At 41.1% G+C, this 24,174-nt stretch overlaps 1 protein-coding gene across 5 annotated transcripts in view; it reads right to left on the reverse strand.

Moving 5' to 3' along the window:
* Positions 1-24,174, reverse strand: part of znf536 (zinc finger protein 536) — a 279,521-nt gene that overhangs the window by 159,075 nt on the left and 96,272 nt on the right. For all 5 annotated transcript variants that reach the window (XM_078161901.1, XM_033617187.2, XM_078161904.1 and 2 more), the window contains one exon: positions 14,643-14,742. The gene's annotated coding sequence lies outside the window, so the exon portion shown is untranslated. The remainder of the gene's footprint in view (positions 1-14,642; positions 14,743-24,174) is intronic.

Genomic DNA, 24,174 nt, shown 5'->3' on the forward strand with positions numbered 1-24,174 from the left:
AGATTGACTGTGTCACTATACATGTAGGTGCACAGCTATGCAGTGAGCAAGAGCATTTCTAAAACCCTTTTTTCACCAAAATTTGCACGTGCACACAGTTTTTTTTTAAACACAGGAAAACCCACTAAAAATAGTCTATAAACTCCTTTGTACATGGCTCTGCAGCAGATGAGCATGCCTTTCTGTTTGTTTTGGGGTTTTTTTTAACTAGTGCGTCACGTTCAATGTCGGGGACAGGCCGGAAAACAGGCTAATAAACAAAAGAAAGCAGCATGGAGGCAAGTAAAAATGTAACAGTGGTTATTTTTTTTTAATATCTCTTGAATATTCAGTCTCAAACTCAGTACAAACAAATGTGCAACAACATTTGAGTGCTGCTTGGACTGTCGGTATTTTGTGGCGGCGCATCATCGCATCTTGTCAGTAAAATGCCTACATTTTGCGAGTTCACCCAGGTGTTGTGTTTCCATCACTGCTGATCAGAACCAGAGGTGATAAATACCATTGACTGCTGAGGAGTCATTCGACCCGTGTGTGAATGCCAGTTGTAACCTTTCCCATTACACACAAAACCCAGATGTTAGCTGGAGTTAATGGGGTTTTTTTGTGTGCAGTGGGAAAGGTGCTTCATAAAGGTTGAAGATGGCAAAAAAAAATTACTTCTGTAGTTTTTACAGGATGTAATTGTAAAACTGTGAAAACAGTTTTAAACAACAAATTCAATTTTTATCATTAAAAATCAGAAAACTCTAAGATTCCATAGACAACAGTCAGACCGAAAGTATTGCAAAATTAGTTAGCACAATTACAAGATAACAATTGTTGAATGGATTCAACAATGAATCAACAACCAATCCCCAAACAGCTGTAATAAGAGACTTACCTACAGCTAAACCTCCAAATAGAGAATTTGGGCAGTAGATAAAATAAGCAATACAGAGTCAATATTGGACTTTTTACTCAACTACATTTATCTGACAGTTGTAGTTAGTAGTTACTTTTTTAGATGAACACTGTACATACAGAACATATATGACGCATTCTTACAGATTAAACTATCTGACAAATCAAGATGGCTAAAATATCTCCACTGCAACCAATGTCAACATTAAATTTTGTTTTGTTGTCTTTCACATTAGGACATCAGTTTAATCATGTAATAACAGGAATAATATTATACTCTGACAATCTGAATAATGAGTACTTTTACTTTTGGGTCTAACACTGAACCATTTCTAAAACACTACTAAAGAATAAGAGATGAAAAAAAAAATGGTGGATTTCAACTAGAGATTCAAATTGTGCCTAATTCTCCAATCTGAAGACAGTGCCATTATGTCAGAAAACACAACATAACTGTCTTTCAGTTGACAAGAACTAAAAATACACAGACAATAGCTTTGGGATGAGCAGAGACACAAAAAAGGAGGAAAAAATGTTTTGTCCTTCAGCCGTGTTTTCACTCCACTTTCCCACCCCATGCCAGTGACTGCAGAATAAACGGATATGTGAATTAAACCCCATTGTTTTAAAGAGATCTGCTGCTAAATTTAGGCGCTGCTCTTGTTCTCCCTCAATGTGAAAGAATGTGCCAGTTATGTTATGTTTGTGTGTTTTATTTTCTTCCTTTCCTTTATCCCCCATCGTAATCTCGGGCTACATACATCTCATGTTGTTTGAACAAGTGTGAGTGGTGTATCTCTGCATGTGTCAAGGCAAAAGAGGAAAAAAAAAAACACATACACACACATATAGTTCAGCCATGCGATTTTTGCAATTAGAAAAGACACAAAAATAATTATTCTGCAGCGCAGTCAGTCGACATATCCTGAGTCGATGATGCACGGATCACGTGTTTAATAAAAAAGGTTAATCAGTTGTTAATCAGAGGATTAATAACTTGTTATTTTCTTTACAAAACCATTAATATTATGCCATAAATATTTAATGTTGATAGGTCTTTTTTTTCCTGTTTTTGGTGGGAGAGACGGGGTGGGGGTGATATGTGCTTGGTGATGCAGGGCAGAGTGAGCAATATCCAGGCATTAATGTGCATTAATCATGCTTTGGTGAAGACAAATAAATTCATTCATGTTTATTAATACAACCTTGGAGAAAACAATACTCTTTACATTATTCACTGAGTTATTAATAAAGGATTTATGAACAGGAGGACCACAGGACGGAGACTCTGAATCAGGGAGAAAGCAAGGCAGACAAAACAAAAAGATAGAAATAAGAAAATGAGAGCAGAAGAGGGAGGTCAGAGTCACAAAGCTAGAAGCAAAAGTTCATTAATGTTTAGGATGGAAGGGCCACAAACGTTTAGGGATGAAGTGTGTGTATGTGTGTGTGAGGGAAACAGAGTTAGAGTAGTCCACCACTGGAAAGCTGGGGGTTAAACAGAGATTTTCTGCCCTCACTCATTTTCTCCTTAACAAATTACCCTGCCCGTTTGCTAATCAAAGCAAAACAAATATTGCTTTTCATTCGCTCCATTTGTTTGAATGAACATACAGACATTCCCAAAATACTCATTCCCAGCTCAGATGTAATTAAATTGTGCCTTTAGTGAAAACATGCAGTGGTACTCCAATTAGTTGTGTTTTTGTCGTCGGGTAAAGACGGAGATTGGCAGTGGGTGCGCCTCGGGCACCTCGGTGTCCCGAAATGGAAGTATGTCTTGGCGGGCGGGGTGGGGGGTATGTTTGTTAGACAATGTTTGGGTGCACAAGACTGAGTGCAATGACAGAAAAAAAAGTGTTTGCAGAGTTGGTGGATGATTCAGTGATCTGATGATGCTTTATTTTTTGGCGTATTACTGCCTGGATGAAGAGTGATATGTATATGATATGTTTATAAGAAATACTGTCTATCTTTCTGTAAAAAGTGTGGGTGTCCTTCTGACACTGAATACTGTCCTACAGGAAAAATGGTAGCAGACATAGTTTGTTTTAGCGCGTAAATATGAACCAATGTTGGAATTTTTTAACCACAGCATTTTCTGGGCACCTTATGCCCCCACCAGATAAAAGACAGTAAAGACCTGACAGAGGATGAAGGGAAAAACGCCACTATAACCCCTATGTACCAAAGTGCTTGCATCCAAACCACGATCCTTCCCTCACCCTTACTGAGTAGTTGCCTAGAGCGACCCTTATCCACAGCAGTGTCAGATCAGAAACAGCTATATTTGTAATAATAATGATTTGTACCAGTTTTAGTTGGCCATGGCAAACAATGGTATCCTGCCTAACTCTTTTACCACACAGGAATATTGATATTGAGTTACGTTCAAGAACAAGTTTCTTTTGTTTGTTGGTTTGCTTACTTTTTTTAACATCAGTGTATTTGAAATTCTTATTTTCTCCAATATCCACACATGGCAGTTATGATATTATTAAGGTTAGGAAAAGACTGTTGTCATGGCAAATAGACTATGTTCAAGACAGTGTTGTTGATGTCTCGCTTTGACTCCAAATATAGGACACTGTTACATTTACGCAACAACTGAATCAGAAAACTATTCAAGAGCTCAGCTTTGTAACTGGAAGGTCCCGTGTGAAGGATTTAGTGGCATCTAGCGGGGAGGCTGCATGTGCCAAGTGTGTAGAAGAACTGCAATGGCTGATGCGAAAATACAAAAACGTGGATGTCCCTATTTGGAGCCAGTGTTTGGTTTGTCCATTCTGTAGAAAAACACGGTGGACTCATTCTATGGTTATGAAAACATGATTCTTATCTTCACTTGATTATAAAGTAATGAAAACATATTATATTCCATTTTCTGCCAGTAGGTTCCCCTAAATCCTACACACTGGACCTTAAATCTAGATGTCTCTTTTCTCAACAACAATTGACCAATTTGACAGCACAAAAAATACAAATAGGGACAGCCTGTCTTGTCTGAGGGTCTTGATTGGCTCCTGCCAATTACATATGAATCCCATTATTTTTGTGGTTTTGGGGTGCTGAGTTCGGTGCTGTTTTTACAACACATTGACTTGTATTAAATGGAACAGAATTAGGAGGAACTAGTACTGAATCAGTGTGTACTGCATGGCAGGGAAGGCACTCATTTAGAAAGGGAATACAAAATAGACACATTTTTACAGTTAATTTCATACTGTGCATCTAAAAAGTAAAACATGTTAATTCGCTCAGTCAGTATTCAATGATAAAGTAATAAGGTTCATGAATCTGAATTCAGCTTTGTGGACGGTGGGTCGCACCACACGCAATAGGGTTAAGATACGGTTAGAGGCAGGCAACACAACACTTTGTTAGGTTAGGGAACAAGTGACTTTGCAACTAATAAAAAGACAAACCTTAACTACAGGTCTGTGACAGGAGGTAATCTCTCAAGCCTATCCACCACCTTGACCTGCACAACTTCTACCTTGTACTAGCTCCATTAAGACCTCGTGTGTAGGCACTGAATACTGGTTTGATTCCCAGCCAGATTCAAACCAAACCTTCTTTCGATTTTGAAAATTAATTGTCAAATAAAGGCAAAAAGTGATCTTTGATGATGAGCTTTTTCTGGAAATCAGTTTTGTGCTGTATTTCGACAAGCCTTCAGTGATGCCACCAGGATATTATATCAACATCAGTCAACATGATGGAGAAAAAAAATGGGGTAATAGGTGTTTTAAAAGACTGTGTCAATGTTGTGTTAATGCACAATGGTGGTGAAAATGGGTTTTGTGTAATGCTGTGAATCCATCTTCTAATCATTGTCTTTCTCTCCTCCATCTTAAATGTCGTCTTTTTCTTTGTCTTAAGCTCCAAATTGTGTTTTCATTGAAGGGCTATATGGATCGCTCGGCAAAATGTCATCCGTCAAGCTGTCGATGAATCCATCCTTTCATTTAATGATCAGCCTACCTGATATGCATTTTACATGGCTCCATATACCTTTAATGGGAATCAATGGAAAGCAAATAACGCTAGAAGCCAGTAAGCTGCATGTCTGACAAACGGATGTGGACGCCGGTTATTTGTCAATACACACAGCTCTGTGCTTAGCCGTGTGGCTTTGTACTGTATATGCCTGGATGATTGTGGCTGCAAAGGTGGCTCACTGTGGGTTAGACACTGGCTTACATGAGTCTGTACAATCCCGCTGCTACATTCTCCCACTTGCTTTGTCTTCATAAACTAAGAGAGGGGAAGAGATTGAGTGAAAGAGACAGAAAGAAAGGAGAAGGTGGAAATTATGAAGGCAGAAAGAGAGAAAGACAATTAATGAAACAGGAGGAAGAAGGGATGGAGAGCAGGAGGCTTAAAGAAAGGATGAAGTTGAAAGGGCCAAGAAGGGAGAGAGGAAGGGAGGGACAGCCATTCGGTGTGGTTTCAGTTAAATACTGATTTCATCATACGATTGGGGAGGAGGGGAGGGGTGGCGATAGTGGCTGTGGCAGCTCTAAAACACATAACTTTTTACGAAGTGAAAATCAAATATTAAAAATGACAGGCCTTATAAGTGTGCTGAGTGAGCTCGGGTCACGGAGGGAGGGAGGCGCGGGCGGCTTGTCAGCTACTATCTGTCAGGGCGAATTAGAAACAATCAGGGCCGAGTGAAAGGGAAGGTGATTGTTATTAAGCGGCGGGGCCCTGCGAGCGGGCGCCCCAGATGTGGCCGTGCATATAAAAGAACAGGAAGCCGGCAGTTTAATTCAGGAAGCTTGCCGAGGCGAGCGAGCAATGCCACAAAGGAGGAGAGGGAGGCGGTGTGTGCTGGGAGGGGGGACAGAGGATATGAGGGGGTTGGGGCTTCTTGTCGCTAATATGCTGGAAGTTACTTTGATAACACATTAGGCCTTTTGTGGAATTGTGGAGTGACGCACCTTCTTTTTTTCTTTTCTTTTTTTTTTCCTGCGCTCATCCATCTCTGTCCATCCCACACGGGGAAGTGGCGGGTCAGCCCAGAGAGAGGGCAATAGGAAGAATCACGGGTGAAATCTAGATAAGCCAACCTTAACACATACACACACGTACGACAGTGAGGTGGGGGGAGACAGCCAAGCCCATATATCAATTACAACCTGATATCCTGGGAGGATGATGGGACGGCGAGAGAAACCCCTGAACGGATGTGTGTGTGTGTGTAAGTGTGTGTGAGCTCATGTCTCAGCGCCCAATCCACCTGAACGCTCTTTAAATCTTTTTTTTTTTTTTTTCTTTTTATAATCACCTGACAGTGTCTCTCCCTGAGCTGCTGTCGATGTTTGGTCTACGTGACTTTTTCGCCCGTGCTTGTGGACAAGCACATTGATGGACATGGACATGACTCAGCTTTGACTCCTTTGGTAGTCCTGTTATCTGTCAAGTTGCTCCCCTACCCCTCAAAAACTCCTCTGAGACAGGCATCAACGTCCACAGATCCCTGTCAGGGAGAAGGGGGGATGAGTGGGGTGCAGTGGGGGTTGCTGGGTAAGGTGGAGGATGTGGGAAGGGGGCTAGTTCATATGTACAATATGTTCGTCGGGGGGGGGGGTGGAGTGGGGGGCTGAATGAAAGGCAGCGACAGTAATCTGTCAAGAGGCTGCAGACTCAAAGGCACATTGGCCGTTGTGACACTTTGAAAACTACACCGTCACAAACTGTGAGCAACTCAAAGGAAAAGAAGAAATCTTAACTTTATGTCCCAATTTTACTTTTAATTCGTTGGGTGGACTGTAAAAAAATGTCTGATCTCACAATTATGAATATAAAAACACAAGAACTACCAAAGATAGATTTACTAGAGGCTTTATTTGACCATACTGGGAGCCAATCGCTGCATACCTCTGAGACACAAAGTCAAGTGGATCCATTGCCTCTCAAATAGTTTCACTTAACACCGGTTACGTGAAATCAATGAGAAGTACAGAAGGAAGAAAGAGCAGAAATGAAGGAGGTTGTTAAGATAGTTTCTTTCATATAGTGCTTCTGTCTCGGAGCGTGAAGGGCTTTGATTTCTATTTACTTTGTAGTGAGAGATATCGCAAGAAATTTTCCCTCTCCTTAAGAATCACTGATCATCCAATAGGTTGAAATAAAGCAGGCTTGTCACATGCGCCCTCTCTCTCTCTCTCTCTCTCTCTCTCTCTCTGTGTCTCTCTTTCCCTCTCTTGTCGTCTTCATCGTGGTGATCAGTCAGACACTCACCTAACACAAGCCGTCTCTGGTTTCCACCTCCCAGGTTTTTCTCTGCGTTGCCGCTGCTGATGTAGCGAGGGTTATATGGTGTTAAACACAGAGCTGCTAAACGTTCCCCAAGGTAATAACAGGCAGCGTATATACAGTTCTGTGCAGCGCTGCGACGGCAAGTTACTGCCAAGTGTTGGAGCAATGAAGATGTAGAGGAAGAGGTGAGAGGAAGGGTGAAAGTGGAGAAAAAGGAAAGGAAATAAAATAACTGGCAGACAAAGAGGTGAAAAGGAGAGAAACGAAGGGTGTAAAGAAAGAGGTGGAAGATGAGTAATTGCTTAAACCACGGGTACATAAAGACAATGTAAAGTAATACTGCTGTTGCACTGATGTGACGCTGTGAGAAGCTGGTTGGTGAGTTAGCACAGGTGCATGTACTGTGGTTGTGATTATATGGGTTTAAAGACAGCTTTTAGTGATGTCATCTATACTATTGTCACTTCACTGTTGGGGTCACTTGAGGGTGAAAAGTCTTTCCTGTTCTTGAAAAAGTACTTTGTCAATCTAACCTTAACTAATGTTCCACTACAGCTTTTCTGAAGCTTTCAACCGAGTGTCAGGGTCTTCATCAATAAATGTAACATTTGTCATTTGTAGACTGTGACAGCAGACTAAGGCAAGGTTCCAATGCATCCTTCCTTCGCGGCAGCCAATCACTGTCTATATGCATATATTATGCAGGGCACCATAATGAAGGTTACAATATTGTAACCCTAGTTCTATTAGTACAGGCTGAGCCCTCCACTGGACACTATGAGTAACACTCTTCTCCAGTCACAGGCAAACATTCACCCACTGAAATCTGAATAAACCCCACAAAATATAAGACAGAGGGTGTCTCTTCATCAAACAGCATGGGACCGACAGGCCCCCTAGGTTGAGGGTCCCACCTGTGCTAACAGAACTAAGGATATACTGTGTTTCATTTACCTTGGAAGTCAGAAAATGGCATCACGCTAGAGTTGATCATGTCCCAGTACAAGTTGGAAAACCAAGTTGTTGTCAGCAATTCCATTTCAAGTCAGGTTAGCCATTGTTAGCAAAACCAATTGCTACAATATCATAATTTTCGTTCTATCTCACACAGGTTACGCCCTCTACAGGACTTTATAGGTGCAGTGACTTTGATGAATTAACGCCCTCTTGCAACATAACACGGACCCAGCCAACCTGATCCTGACCAGCTAAAAGTTAGTCATCCCAGCTGACAAGTAGAGGGTCCCAGCAAACCCAGGTAGTATGCATGGGCCATGGCCTGACCTTGCAGAGGTCGGGAGACAAGCAACAGACACCGTGCGCACCGCATTTCTCAGGTTGTCAAGGAGCATGACAACATGTTGGTGTATCATGCCCAGAGGAGAGTCAGGTGCAAAAAAAGGTGACATACACCCAACCCTGTGCTGCCTTCTATACTGTGGGGTCTGCACATATAGGGAGGCACATCCTGACTGGCTGGCTACATTTATGCAAATATAAGTGGGCGATTCCGTGCTCGTGCTTTGAGGAGAGTATTACCAGTATAGTCCAGTAGATGGCGGAGCCTGTGTGAGATAGAATATCATCCAGGTCATAACTTATAAAGTCATTCCCATCTTTTCCCCTCTAAAAGGATAGTTGACAAATTGAGAGAGGAGTCGTGACCAATCACTATTAAAAAGTACTCAGGAATACAGATGGGTTTCCTTGATCCTTTGTCACTTATTGGTTGCCTCCTATGGTTTGCCACATGCTGCCCACTGCATCTCTTCTCTGGTATCCATTTCTATTGCTATGGCCATTTTTATGGCCAAGGTTTGGTCAAGTTTATGCAACTTAAACTGCTTGGTCATGGTTGAAAAAAGATTGCGGTCAAGCTTAAATAAACCAGCACTGACTTTTGGGATGCAAACCACTTCCTGCATGCCAAGTCACACTACATGTATCTTTTCTTTTAGTTTTTTTCCTTTTCTATTTATAGGCGAGGACATAAGAGGACATAGACAGGTTGTTTTAAAGTTTGAATGAATAAAGTTTTTCAGGTGAGGAGAGTCTCTGGTTCTCTCTCGTTTGAAGTTTGAATTTAACATATTTAAATACCATATAAATGGACTGACGTGTACATAGTATGAGTATGTATGATGACTATATGTTGTTTTATCATCATAAAAAAGATTTAGTAATATATCATTGATGTATTAGGTACATTAGCTACCATATGTAGGTACCATACAAACAGAGTTGGATGGCACACAGGTAGTGTACAGAAGAGGAAAGAGTCTCTCCCCCGACCGACTGACCTAAATTTTTCTCTTGATGAACAAAGTGTAAAAATATCTGCTATTTTTAATGTATATGAACACAGGGAAGCAATGGCATATGAAGGAAGAAGAAAGTCAAAAGTGATATGGATGCTGTGGGAGGTGGAAATTGCTACCCTCCCCAATCCAATCCGACCCCCCCCCCTTTTTTTCTCCAGGAGGCCAAATCCAGGCCATGTCTAAGATTTCACAACGATTAGCGAGGGAGGGATGAGGAGGGATATAGAGATGTACTAGAGCAGCATTAGCCATTAATCACTAAGGGGGGAGGGAGAGGGAGAGACAGAGAGAGGGAGTGATAGAGAGAGAGGACTGTCCTAGCATGGCTCAGCATGGGACTTGTACTTTTGCTGTCTGAACCTCCAGGGGTCTTGTGTTTGACTGTGGAACAGTGGCTCAGTGGCAGTGGAGGAGTTTCCTAATCCTGGGCCACTGGAAAGGGAGTCAGAGTTTCATGACCAAAATATATACAACATAAAGACGCATCATATACATTTATTGCCAATATCAGACATTTCTGTGTGTATGGTGTATTTTGCAGCAGAGATGCATTGAATCATGTTTATAATTGAACAGAATGTAAAGTTTACATTGCTGAGTATTTTGTCTGTAATGACAGCTGGTGTTTTCTAATCTGGATAAATGAGAATACTGGATATTGCTACTCTACTACAGTATTTCTTTCTTTTTCCCCATCAATATGCAGCTCAACTGCTCTGAACATCTTGTTTTTTTCTTTAGCTTTATTCATTTTTACACATTAATGTCCACACGCTGTCTTCTTCCTGGAACTAAGATGTGAAGTCTGGGAAGAGATGTTGCTCTGACACATCACCTTCCAAAAGGCTTTTATTTTGTTTTTCTAATACTAACACCCAACCAGATATACAGTCCCGTGTCAAAGTCACATGCTTGGTTGAGCAAACTATTCACCCAACCTCCCTCTAAAGAGGGTGTGCGGTGTAAAGCCACACTACTTCCACCTTAACTTCTGAGAGAAAATAGCTACTTATCACATGACCACATGAGTTCGCATGTCAGGATATTGTAAATGTATGTTTGACGAGAAATTCTCATTACAGGATCCTCTTACAAAAACATGACCAAGTATGAAATGATGGTCACATGATAATGGGTGGTTTTATATCAGTTATATTTATCTTTCTAATGTCTCTGTTCCAGGATGGACAAGGGTTACGATTTTCCCCATGTATGACCACCTGTTGTCAAGTGACTAAATTACATACTTAGGTCACATGATAACAAATAAACCATCTCCACGACAACTAAGCACATCCATCCACCAAGGAAAGACATAACATGTGGCTGAAAGCAACATCAGTGAACCTTGTGATGATCATTTTGTGTTAAACTGTTGTCCTGCAGGTCAAGATTGAACGTTTGAGGCTGTTACAGGTGTTTGACCACAGAGCAATACTGACATTTTCCCAGTGAGGTTAGTCTCCAATACCAAATTTTCTTGTAAAGCTAAATATAAAAATATCATGAATAGAAAAAGAATAATATAATAAACAAAAAACATAATATATAATCAGCATTTGAATATTGCTGTAATGGATATCAGAACAGTGTCCAGGCACCAGTTTCACAAAACTTTCCCTGGAGCGGTGAAAAAGGACTAGACAGGTTTTCAGCAGTGATGCCACCAAGGGGTGGCCAGGGCTGCCCTCATTCAGTTGCTGCCCCACCTCACGGAAATAATCAAAAATAATTAGAGGCCTCTGTCAGGTGTTTTTAAACTTCAGTGGTCTTGTTCCTTACAATCCAATGGACACATTTAAATTAAACCTTTAAAGTTGTTTATTTATTTAATAAGACAACAATCTATTTGAAGAACAATGAATTGCCTGACACATGTAAAGATGCATAACACATGAAAAATTGTTGTGAACCTAAATGTGTTAACTGTACTGGTATTACTGTGGTCTGTGCACATCAGATAATTAGTAACATTAAAGGGACAGTTCTCCCCCAAAACAAAAATACATATTTTCCCTCTTACCTGTAGTGCTGTTTAGCGATCTAAATTGTTTTGGTGTGAGTTGTCGAGTATTGGAGATATCAGCCGTAGAGATGTCTGCCTTCTCTACAGTGTAATGGAACTAGATGGCACTCTTGTGGTGCTCAAAGTGCCAAAAAAAGCATTTAAAAAACTCAGTAGCAATGTCTCTTTCCAGAAATCATGACCCTTTTGTGAGCAGTTTCATATAGGGACTGTTTTTTTGCACCAAACTACAACTGCCAACTGAGCCATCATACCATTAATGCTTAGATCTCACGCTGTCAAAAGCAAGAGCCTCTCATCCATTTGAAAATGCATGCTTCCTTCTGCGTGGCGCTGCGGTTAGCAGGTGTAGTTCAGTAGAAGAACAATAGTCCCAAGGCGACCTCCAGCTGACCTGGTGAAGTGTTCGTACTGCATAGGCTAAGTCCTTTGCAGCAGCCCAAGTTCAAATCTGACCTGTGGCCCTTTGCTGAATTCATTCATTCATTGAGGACACCTCAAGTAACATTAGCTAGCTCAGTGGTGCTAGTAGAGCTAGCAGTAAATGCACGCTTCCTCCTGTGCAGTGACACGGTTGACAGTAGTAGTTCAGTAAAAAGGAAATAGTTCCTACGTGAAACAAAAAGCTCTGTGGATTATCTTGAGTAACTGGGTCATGATTTCTGGAGAGAGACATTGCTGAGTTTTTTAAATGTATTGTTTTGGCACCTCAAGCCAAGTTCCATTATATTGGAGAGAAGACAGACATCTCTATGGTGGATATCTTCACCACCGGCAATGCAAACAAAAACAATCGAGATAGCACAACAGGGAAGAGGAAAGAATCTGTATTTTTGATTTGAAGATGAACTGTCCCTTGAAGTGTCAAAAATCGGTGCCTGGAAGTGGGCCTGTAGGCTCCCGACCTTGAACCTCTTGTCTCTTATCAGTTGTTCTCAGATGTCGATTTGGTACCTTAGGCTCAGCTGGCAAATACTTAAAGAAACACTGGAAACAGGCAAAGTCCGATGCAATCAAGTTTAATGTGTCAACAGGCTTTAACACATACAACTTAGCGAGTCAGACTCCGGAGTGTGACTGAAAACCTGCTCTCAGAACCCTGGCTTATATGCTGGTGGAGATTCAAATGAGTCTCCACCTCTTTTTGCTAATCTTTCCCTCTTAAGTCCAATTCTATTGGTGGAAAACCTTTCTTTGTGTCCAATTCTGATTGGGCCCATTTTTAATGGTGTAATGCAGCCTGGAATTTCCCAAGTTTTCCACCCTTAGGTTTGGTTTCGCTTTCACTCTATTTTTAAAAAACGTGAATTTTGGGGACTTTTTATACAGTCCTCAGTGCTCTCATTCATACAAGTGAACCTTTAGAATACAATATGTGAATGTGTGTGTGTATTACAACATTTGAGTATGTTTCATCATTAAACAAGACATAATGTGTTCTTTCCGGAGGTGCATACAACATGATTACATAGTCTGGTGCTATGAATACTTTGACACATACAGCAATGTTTTTATCATAATTAAATGTAGATCAAAGAGCTTTATAATGCCTTGTACATAAAAAACATGATTATATAAGTTTCTTAATCAATTTATACATCTTAACCTTGCTGCTTGATTTGTTGGCACAAACTTTTACACTACACCCTTTAACTTTGAAATATTAAATCAAGCTATATAAGTGTGCGATTCTTTAACTCTCATTTTGACATAACCTTAAACTAGCCTGTGCACTACAAAAGCATAATAGAATTCCTTAAATTCAGTTATAACTTTTGGATTTGATGTGCCACCCCAGAATTTTCTGTGACCCCATCATGCCATCCTAATGAAATTTCTGGGGGTGCCACTGAACACTAGTAGAGAATACTGTATTAACATATAAATGTTAGCCTGGCAATAATACTGCTTGCACACACACAATAGACCCTCTAAGTGTAGAGGTGTAAAAATGAAGGAGTTTTGCTGAAGAACAGTGTCCACTTGTGTGTGGTGTGATCAGTACTACCAACCTCATCATATCACATCTACTGTGACGCAGACATATAAGATGTAGTCAAACACCACTGTGGTGGGAGGCAAGGTGAAACAGGGTGACCATAAAACCAGAATGGCCTTCAGTTCTGCATTCTGTCTCTCCCACCTCTCCTCCCCCTCCCTACACCCGTTCCCCTCTTCTTATTTTTTTTATTTTTTATTTTTTTTCTGTACTATGAATAAATTTAGTCTGTCCCGGACATGAAAATGTCAAATACCTAAAATACACCTAGGCTAAATAGCATATTAATTTTTAATGCCTGCTCATCCTATGCTGCTATTCTCATATCAGGCCTGTCTGCCAACAGCTGTTGCTGGCTCTCTGGCTGGGAATTTATCATCCATCTAGCTAAAGGAGGGGAGAGAGGGAGAGAATAAAAAAAGAGATGGGAGACATTGTTCGGAAGACAAGGGAAAAGGGGAGGGACAGATCCGTGTTTTCATGGATCCCTACCTTGTATTTATATCACCCTCACCTCGCAACTTTCTTACTTTGATATACGAGTGGGATTCAATTACACTAATGCCAAACATAAATTGTTCAAGATTCCTTCCTTTTTCCCCCTTCGCCATGCGTTACAGCGCAAGCCTCCTCATACATAAAAGAGAAATAAGGAGCAGAGTGGTGACATTGACGCTGGAGGTAGTGACATTGGGGAGAGCGGCAGAGGGAGGCGAGATGCACTGAAGCAATGTGCCAGTGTGGGTGTTGAATGCCACCCATGTGCGTTTTTAGGTGGCATGTGGTGGATGATTATCATAGATTATCACAATCCAGATTGTTACAAGTTCTGTCTGCGCACATAGCAGCAGTGTACTGTAGCTGTGTGACTGTGTGTGTGTGTGTGTGTGTGTGTTTTGGTTTAAGACAGAGTGCCTTTGGGGATAAGACTAAATGGTGAGCGAATGACGAACAGTTGGAGTGTGTGAGCGTATGTGTGCATTTATGTGTGTGTATGTGTCTTGTTCTTTTATCGTTACAGTGTGAGGAGCAAATATCATACAGGGTTTGGGGAAAATGTGAAAAATCTCCAAGTTAAAGACATTTTTGCTACAGGCTAAGGTATGAACTGTGTGTGTGAGCTTACCTTAACACACCAACTGCATACTGGAGTGCAACCTGTCTGTTCGGATCAAGTGGCCTCTCACTGTCACCCCTGACTGACTACTGCTTACTGGAATGGCCACCTAGAGGGAGAAACAGAGGAGCAGAAACATTAGAGGATGATATTGAAATATAGACCTGAAGAGGCGAAGAGGAAGATGGGGATACAGGCTGAAGAAGAGGACAGTGATGGGTGGCAAGGAAGAAGAAGGAGATGGGGAGGGGGGAAGGGGTCCATGTCAAGATGAAAATCTAACAAATTCAGCGAGCGACGCTGCAGAGGTCAAGGGAACGCAGCCGAAAAAGGTTAAAGATGAAATCAAAGCCAGCGAGCTGCGGTGCCCGGAGGCACAGCTGAAAATCTATCCCTCCAGGGCAAGGCCACCGCTGACACGAGGCAGACAAGAAGCTAAATACTGCACGCCACTCGGGGATCTTTCATTTTCAACCGATCAATAAGGGCTTATATTTATCAGGGCCTCCGAGCAGCTGCCACGTCTGACAACCTCCACTTCATTTTTGCACTCCTCCTCCTCCTCTTCTCTTCCTCCTTCTCCTCCTCCTCCTCCTCCTCGCACGCTAAATTGAGACCCATCGACCATGAAAAGGGGCAGAGACCCTGGATTGCCATTAACCCCCCTCGTGTCACTAGACTGTCTAACACACACACACACACACATATACACACACACACACCCAAATGCCCTGGAGATACAATTCTGCTAAAGGTCTGTCTCCCCCTTCTTTAAAGAAACATGCCTTATCATTATGGCCTTGGCACAGACACCAGCACCTCTTCATGTCTTTTGTTCCTCAAGCTGCCCATGCCACCCAAGACACACACACACACACACACACACACACACACACAGACATACTACACACACCCTCTGCTTTACACACACACGCACCGGGACAAACAAACACACACTGCCCTGCGACAACCTGATTTCACTTTTAATTTCGACCATTTTGTACATGTCTTTCCTGCTAAATTTATTTCAAATAACAAAAATATCAAATCCCAAATTACCACTATAAATCTGAGGAGCATTATGAGAAGCGGAAGATTGGGTTTAGGGGTCTGAGTTAAAATAACTGGCAGTCTAATCATCTGCACAACAATATTTGCTGTGAGGCATTCTAAATAGATTATCGCTAGTCCATCTGTGTCATCATTGATTTATAAGGCATTAAGCTGCTTGGGGAAGAGAGAGGGCCTTGCCTTCTCTGCTGTTAAAGGGGCTTCTTGTCGAAATCAGGGGCACGGCAATGGAACAACTGTGGCACTCGTCTAACCTCCCCTTTAATCGTCAGGCGAGAGGAAGTGAAAATAGGACGGGAGTATCTGTTTTTTTTTCTTTTCGAAAAAGGAAGTATGAATCCAAATTTTCTGCATCTCTTTTTGTTTGGCGATACAAAGAGACTGGGAGGAGGGGAGGAAGTACAGGAAAAAAATACACACAGAGAGAAACAAATAGTGCACACAAACACACATGCACATACACACATGCAGAAAAAAAAAACAAGGGACATCATTAACATATGAATGCTATATGCAAATGGTAGGGAGAGAGCAGATGTTGTTGCATTTAATTGACCTATATGTGAATTGCATCCAAACCTTTCAGTGTGTTTTCTGGGCCCGTTGAGTACAGTTTTGACTGGCTTTCTGGTGCCACTCAACGTATGAGCAGGGAGCACAGTGATTTTAACTGTGTTTAAACATAAAGCAGGCGATGACTAAAAATAGAATAGAGTAGATTTCTAGCGGGAAGAAGCATCTTTGCTGAAAAATCACGAAAACACACTGTTTGTCCCTGGATCTTTTTTTCTGTTATCCTTCAGTGATGACATCTCTGCCAAAACTGATTGTATTTTGCTTACTAACAGGTGGTGGAAGGTACATTTACTCAAGTACTGTATTTGACTACTGTTTTAAGGTGCCTCAGTTGAATCATTTTATTTTATGCTACTTTAAACTCCACTAATTTAGAGAGAACAGCTGCAACTTTTACTCTTGACAGCTAGAGTTACTTTGGATTTTTTTATTTCACATAAAATCATGTAATGAGCTAACAAAACAAAATATGTTGGTACATTCTAAACCAGTGGTTCCCAATTGGTGGGTCATGATCCAAAAGTGGTTCTCAGGCCCATTGTGAATGAACCGAAAGGGACTTGCAAGTTTGTAAAAAAAAAAAAAAAAAAAAAAAAAAAAACCAGGTCATGCGTTTACCTATGGAAAGCAATGCGCCAGAATTCGTACATGTCTCACGTATTTTGGAAAGCTGTTATCACAAAGGAGCAATGAAGGAGTAAGGAGGTAGACTGGATTAGTGGATTGATCACAGAACAGGTGACTTTCCTCCGGGACTTTCCCCAGGAGACCGTTGTCACCATGTTTCTTTTCCCTAAACCTAACCACAGTAACGTTATGGTAAGCGTGTATCTTTACGTTAAGTACAGCATGTCATTTCTGGGTGCCAATCCATTTGTAGGAATATCATACAAACAGCTGTATGTGGATACGTTGTAGTACAATTTTTAAAAAAGACAGTAATACAATTTGCAGTATACAATACTGCATCGCTCTGACAGGGGTTGTGCTTAACATATATATATTTTTAAATATGTATATATATATATATATATATATATATATATATATATATGTATGTATATATATGTATATATATGTATATATATATATATATATATATATATATATATATATCTTTAAGTTAAAAATATAATTCATAAGACTTTGGTCCTTATTGATTTGGTGCAGCCCAGTCACCAGAAGAAAATGCTGGAATCGTGCATTTCTGCAAACCATGAATAAATTACAATTCATCATTTGTCCATTTCATACATATCATATCAACATTTTCAAAGTGACTAAATACAGTATAAGCAGACTTTGTCATCTGGAGGTGGAAGGGATGGTGGATGGCATGACACCTGGTGAAACTCCTACAAACCTGCAGACCACTGTTCGAGACCAACAAACAACAAACCCAGTTAGATTCTTAGCAACTCATCACTGTTTATCTAGCAACTTTTAGCCATCAGATGTGGGTGTGTCTGTGTTATCGTTTTTCCACTGGGGACAGTGCCACGAAAAGCAGTTGCTTTTTACCAAGATAGCACTGCATTTCTTGCTGGGGTAGTGCAACAAAAAAGCAGGTTTTTCAAGCCAAATTTTTTTCCTAACTATATCCACGTTTTTTTTACGTAAACCTAACCACACATTAACCACAGTGTTATATAAAGAAATGTAACATTTAATATATTTGCTGCGTAATAACATACAAAACTTATGTATATATGATTTGCAGAAATGTACAATGCCAATATTTTTTTCTTGTGATTGGGTTGTTTGGTGACACCTGTGGTTACTGGTGGTAACACCTGCAGTTTGTCCAACTGCTAATAGGCTACAGACAAAGAAAGTGTGTCCTTTAAAAACTACATTTATGTATTGTTTGGTTGCATGGATTACGTTCACTGGGATAATGGTTTGGTTAAACAGTGAAAAGCGTCAACAAGTTCTGTCTTATGTCAATGTTGATTTTTTTTCAACATTTAGCACAACCACAATCTTTTTCTGACCTTAACAAAATCTTTAGCCAAAATGTACCCATTGGTCGCGGCTGGTGAGTATTTACCTGGGTGGCACTACAGGCACTGAGAGTTTCTACTTACTCCATCACTAGCAATGTTGTTGTCTAGCTTGGTGCACTAAGCCTTGAATCCAACTGTGGAGGACTGTTACATTTACTCAACGATTGAGTCAGAAAAGTAAATACTCTCCAACCAGCAGCTCCGCTTTGCTACTTAATCTAACTGTCTCTTTTGTCACCGAGCAGAAGGATCCTTGAGAAAACAAAACAAACCTTAGACTAAAAACTCTTTATTTAAATTTAAACATTTGAATGCAGTTGAGAACGCAAAGTGCTGCAGTATGTCCCCTGTGTATTTTCAACACAAAATACTTTATTTCTTAAAAGACTGGAATAGAGCGGCTAAGTCTGTCTCGCTACAATTATTGAAAGAGCGAGAAATACAAACAGGACAGTCTGTTCGTGAGGTCCTCAGTGGCTGCTCTGTCAATCACTCATGAATCCAATTGTTTGATTGGTTGGCACTGTCTTCTGCACCCAATTTACACCATTCACTTGTATTAGATGATTAGATGGAGGCGGGATTAGAAGCTAGTGCTGAATTAGTGTGTACTGCATGGCAGCGATGGTGCCCATTAAGGAAGACAGAAAATAGACCCAATATTTTTTACAGTTAATTTCAAATATATCTCAATTTGAAGTCATATCAAACTGCTTGAAAAGTTAAAACTATTTCAGTTGTTTATTTCAGAAATTTGATTATAGATACTAAGCTTGCTGACTCTGAATTAAGCATTGTGGCTGCTGGGGCACCGCATGTGTGCCCTCTATTAACCAGCCTCAATTGATACTCACAAAAACTTTCAAGAAGCAGTTTTGCAAATACGTTCAGTGTGAGTGTAAAAAGAAAAGTTAAATTGGTGGCATTACATTTCTTTTAAAAAATATTTACTGTTGCAAATATAGAAGTATATGGACATCATTTTTAGGAGACATTTTAGGCCCCAGAGTTTTGTTGGAAGTGAGATGTTTTCCACATTATGAGTGAAATGTGCACATGCACCAGCCCTCTGTACCATGTCCAGCACATGCACACATTATTTCCTGTGAATCCCTTGTGCATGAGTATGCAATCTGAATCCTGCATGATGAATGCAGACTGTGCTGTTAACAGTGAAAAATACAAACTTTAAGGGTTATACCTCAGACTTCTGCCATACAGTAGTAATAGTATAATGGAGTGCTTTCACATTGTGGCATTACTATTTTTACTTAAATGAAAAAATCTGATTATTTCTTCCACTACTTGTAGCACCTTGAGCAGCCTCCAAAGGCCCTGATAGCCTCCCCACTACATTTATTCTGCAGGTGGAGACAGAAACAGAGGGAGAGAAACACACACAGAGAAAGAGGAGGGAAAGTCACGCATTTTACACTGCAATGTTTGCATGGGCGAGCCATGAAAAACACAGATGCTATTTTCATCTGGGCCTCTGCCTTTCTTTTTTATTCTTCTCTTTCCCCCCTTCCCTCCCTCCCTCTCTCTTTTATTCTCTTACTCTATCCCTCACTTTCTAACCCCCCTCCCTCATTCTTGGGAATGTCATTAAATTGTATTAAATAGCCTTTTGTCCAGGGGGCAAGGACCACCCGATATATGATAATACATTAAGGCCCCAGTGTAGCAGCCACTGAGCCGAGACCATCTTAAGAACAAGCATGGTGTGTGCCATTGTGTGTGTGCTAAAAAAGTGTATGGCTGTGCGGGTAGAGGAGAAAAAAAAAAGATGGAGAAAGGAGGATGAGGCGGAGGGATAGAAAGAGTGAGATATAGAGAAAAAGAAGGGGAAGGGAGGGAGAGAACGAGGTGGTGTGGCTGCCTGCCTGCGCATGTGGCTCCCTAACAACTGTGACACATACTAATAGAAACATACCTAATAAATTACAAGCTTTCAGGGTCTGGCAAGCTGACATTTTCTCTGTGCGCGGGACAATTTCATATCTGCGGCGCAAAGTCGAGGGGCTGCTGGACCAAATTGCATCACACAGAGATGCCAGAGGATTAGCATAAAAATTAACACTTATATTTCAGCTTATTGTCAACCCCACTCCTGCACCGGCTGCCTCACAACAATCAATTCCTCTTAGAAATCTGATTAGATTCCATGACGCTTATTATCCCAGTCATGTCTGCCTGCCCCCTTCACTACCACCACCACCACCTCACACACAAACACACACACACACACACACACACACACACACCATTGGCATAGTCAGAGCACTGGCTGCCATGACTGCTCAGACCATTTGTTTAAATAAAATTAAGGAGAAAACCAATCTATAGGTGTGGCATTTCTTTTGACAGATGATGCCTCATTCTCTATCTGTTTATCTTGTGATTTTGTGTCTTTAACGTGCACAGAAATCCATCCTGACATCATGATACTGTATCTTTTGTAAGTCAAGTTAATTTAAACTCTCTCAAATGCTTTGTTGCAGTGATGGCTAGTGGTCAACCACAAAATATGAGCGCTTATTATTCAACATTTTTCTTTTTCTCAGCAAGAATGAGCATTACATTTAAGTATTTAGATTACCATCTCACTGATTTGCCTCTGTCTTATTTATAATCAAATGCCACCATGGTTTAATGTCTCTTTATTTCCACCACCACCCCTCCCCCTACTTCAAAATGAACTTCCCCACATCTCATCCATCCTCAAGTACACAGCCGTCACAAATGCTTTATGTTTACAGCGGAAAGCTGGAATGATGCAAAAAAAAAAAATTCTCGTTTTGAGATCCCATGAGGCTGTCGCAATGAAATATTTGTCAATAACGCTTTCTGTTGAAGCACATTGCACAAGTATGTACTAAAAGCACAGCGCACGTTGGGTGGCTTTGGTAAGACTCTTGATTGTTTAGACAAATGGCATTTCATCGCATCCAGATGTCTTTAAGCTGTGCTCAACTACCATTGCTGCTTTCCAAGGCGCAGGCTGAATGTATACAAACATCTCCTCATAACTGCATTCCTCATCTGGGCCTGCAAGCGTCACAGCACTCGTCACTGAGCTTGGATGACAGCCCGCGGTACAGAGAGTTAACATTTGATATTAAGATTTTTGAGGTAATCCTCACGGGGGCAGAATCTTTCACGAGAATGGGGGCTTGATTAGTTTAGCTCAGTTGGAGGTAAACGCATCACTGTGCTGATCAGCTGAAAAAAAAAATCAAACTTCAAAATTTTTTGAGGGGTTTAAATCAGATATGGAGCTTTTGCAGGGCAAAAACAGATTTCAAGTTAGCACAAGTTACTTTAAAGTTTTTTTATCTGAATTTTAAAAAAAAAACGCAGGACAGGAAAAGCAAACAAGTGGCAGGGAATGAGGTGCACCCTGGCCGGGACAGGAGTTATAACATAACACTGGTACAAAGGGTCCCGAATAAAGACGCCCACAGGGTTGAGAGAGGGAGAGAAGAGAGAGGGAGAAGGAACAAATCGTCTGATGTTCTAAGTGGATAACAACAGCTCCTGCTATGCAGCAGCGGAGGCGCAGAATAATTTAAACCAGCTACCCAGCTACCCCACCCCTCCCTCCCCTCCCTCACCCCCCTGGCCACCCCTCTATTCTTATGTTAACACGGCTAAAGAGGAGTGGGCCACCCAGCAGCAGAGAGCAGAAACTTAAGTCCACGCTTCAGGAAAAATAATCCATCTCTGTGCCTCTCTCTCTCTTTGCGATGTAACTTTACTCACTTACACACACACACACACACACACACATACCGCCTAGTAAGGGAAAGGCTGAAACAGATACAGAGGCGAGAGCACCAGTACATTTACTGTGCCTTTAAAGCATATTACTTTTCAGACAAGAGTTTGAAGAATAATAAACCGGGTGCTTAACTGGGCTATTTTCCCTTTCAGTTAATGCCATGCAACGGCAAAGCGGGGGCGAGAAGAATTCATAAGTCTTTAAATGCAGAGTAAACACTGCTTTCTTTGTTGATTGTAGAGCTCTGTTGTGTTTTTTTGTGGATCTTGCCCCCCCTTCCCCTCTTTCTCTTTCTTTGTCTATCTCTCTTTTCCAATCTCTAACCAGAGCGGCTGCTGTTGTGTTTGGTCTCCAAACAGCACATCTGAGGTACACACCTCGCTGACATTTTATAGGTTCAAATCCCCGAGAATGAGAGAGGGAGAGAGTCATATTTTATACCGGCGGTTTATTTTAACGGGCGCTTGTAATTAACGCAGCATGTCCTCTATCTCCCAGCCATCTATGCCAAGGCCTTTATTTAAACAACTTTATTGTGAAATGTTTGCGTTCTCAGCGTTCGGCCAGGGCCCACACACAGAATATTATTTCATACTTCAAGGGGAGGGTGGGAGAGTGTGGGGGGGGGCTTTGGAAGAGTTTACGCTTTGAGCGGTTATTGTTTTTGATTACAGCAAGGCTCTTTTTAAAATGGATCAAGCCCAGTAACCTTGCACACACACATTTACACACACAAACATAGAGACTCACACATCTACTGACTCACACCGAAGTTGTGAGAGGCTGAAGGAGAACCTGTTTACAGAAGGGGTGTGCGAACCTGAAGCCTTTGCCCGGGCCAAATGTACAATCTCAGCTTGATTTATGAGTAAGATCACACTATTTATGTCCAAATGAGAGCACTTGTTTAATGCTGCTGCTTGGGGGCTTCTTTTGGAGTGTGTGTTTGTGTTCTTACAGAGTTTAATGGAATTTGATGGAGAGATTGAGTGTTTACACTTGTCAAAATGACCCGGAGTTAACACGGCGCTCGACATACACAGGCGTTTCTCGCAGGCTCTCGGTGAAACTTGGAAGATCAGACGGTGTGATGTGAGAGCTCGATCAAAACCCACATGTGTTGAGCATGCTGTTGCATTTTGTGATTGTCTACTTGGAGAGCAAATCTCTTGTGGTGAACATATGATCATGGTCTATAGTGCTTTCACAATATTTAGCATTTCCTTATAAAGAAATGGATTTGATAATATGGTACACAGGAAGTCACACATGGCGTGAGCTGTCGGCACATTAGCAGCCACATTTCCACACATTCCTACACTCCTGATTTCTTTGCTTGTTCTTTGGATGTGATTGCAGACTTGGATACTAAACGTATACAAATTTATATTGAAACCAGACAATAAAGCGCATGTTGATCTTATCTTCACCATGTGGTCTAAAGCACATTTTAGTTAAAGTATAAACATAAACACGAACCATAAATATTAAACCACATTCAGGTGACATTATGGGGTTTAAAATGAGACTGTGATAATATAATAATATGCAAAAACATTCTAGGTCAGCGTTGAAATATTTCTGATTCAATTCTTTGACCTTCATAAAACACAGCACAGCAGATATTCTATTCTTATCATCTAATAATAGAGCATCCATGCTTATAATATAATATCTTACAGTGCCAGTACATTACCATGCCTGCTGTCCAGCAGATCAGATGGATCACAGATTGCCTTGGGGAAGCTAAGTTTAGTATAGTGTGCTTTTAGCACACCGAGGAGATTGACAGGACAAACCTGCGAGAAAGAGGGAGAGAATGACTCATGACAAAGATTGTGAGCAAGTATAGCAGCACTGCCGCAGCCTGCCGAGCCGCCAAAAAGCACATGATCAAATGGATTTCAATAGAGGGTTAGTGTGAGTGATGCTGTGGGCACTGCTGTGTACAAAGACTGGGGGACCAGGAATCAATGAGTTACATTGGAAGGGTTGGTCACACTTCACCAGTGCTGCAAACATTGCAGATGCAACATAACACACACACACACACACACACATACACACTCAGAGAGGCATGAACTCTGTAAACCACAGTATCAACTTT

The sequence above is a fragment of the Epinephelus lanceolatus genome, chromosome 2, assembly GCF_041903045.1.
Source record: "Epinephelus lanceolatus isolate andai-2023 chromosome 2, ASM4190304v1, whole genome shotgun sequence".
NCBI lineage: Eukaryota > Metazoa > Chordata > Actinopteri > Perciformes > Serranidae > Epinephelus > Epinephelus lanceolatus.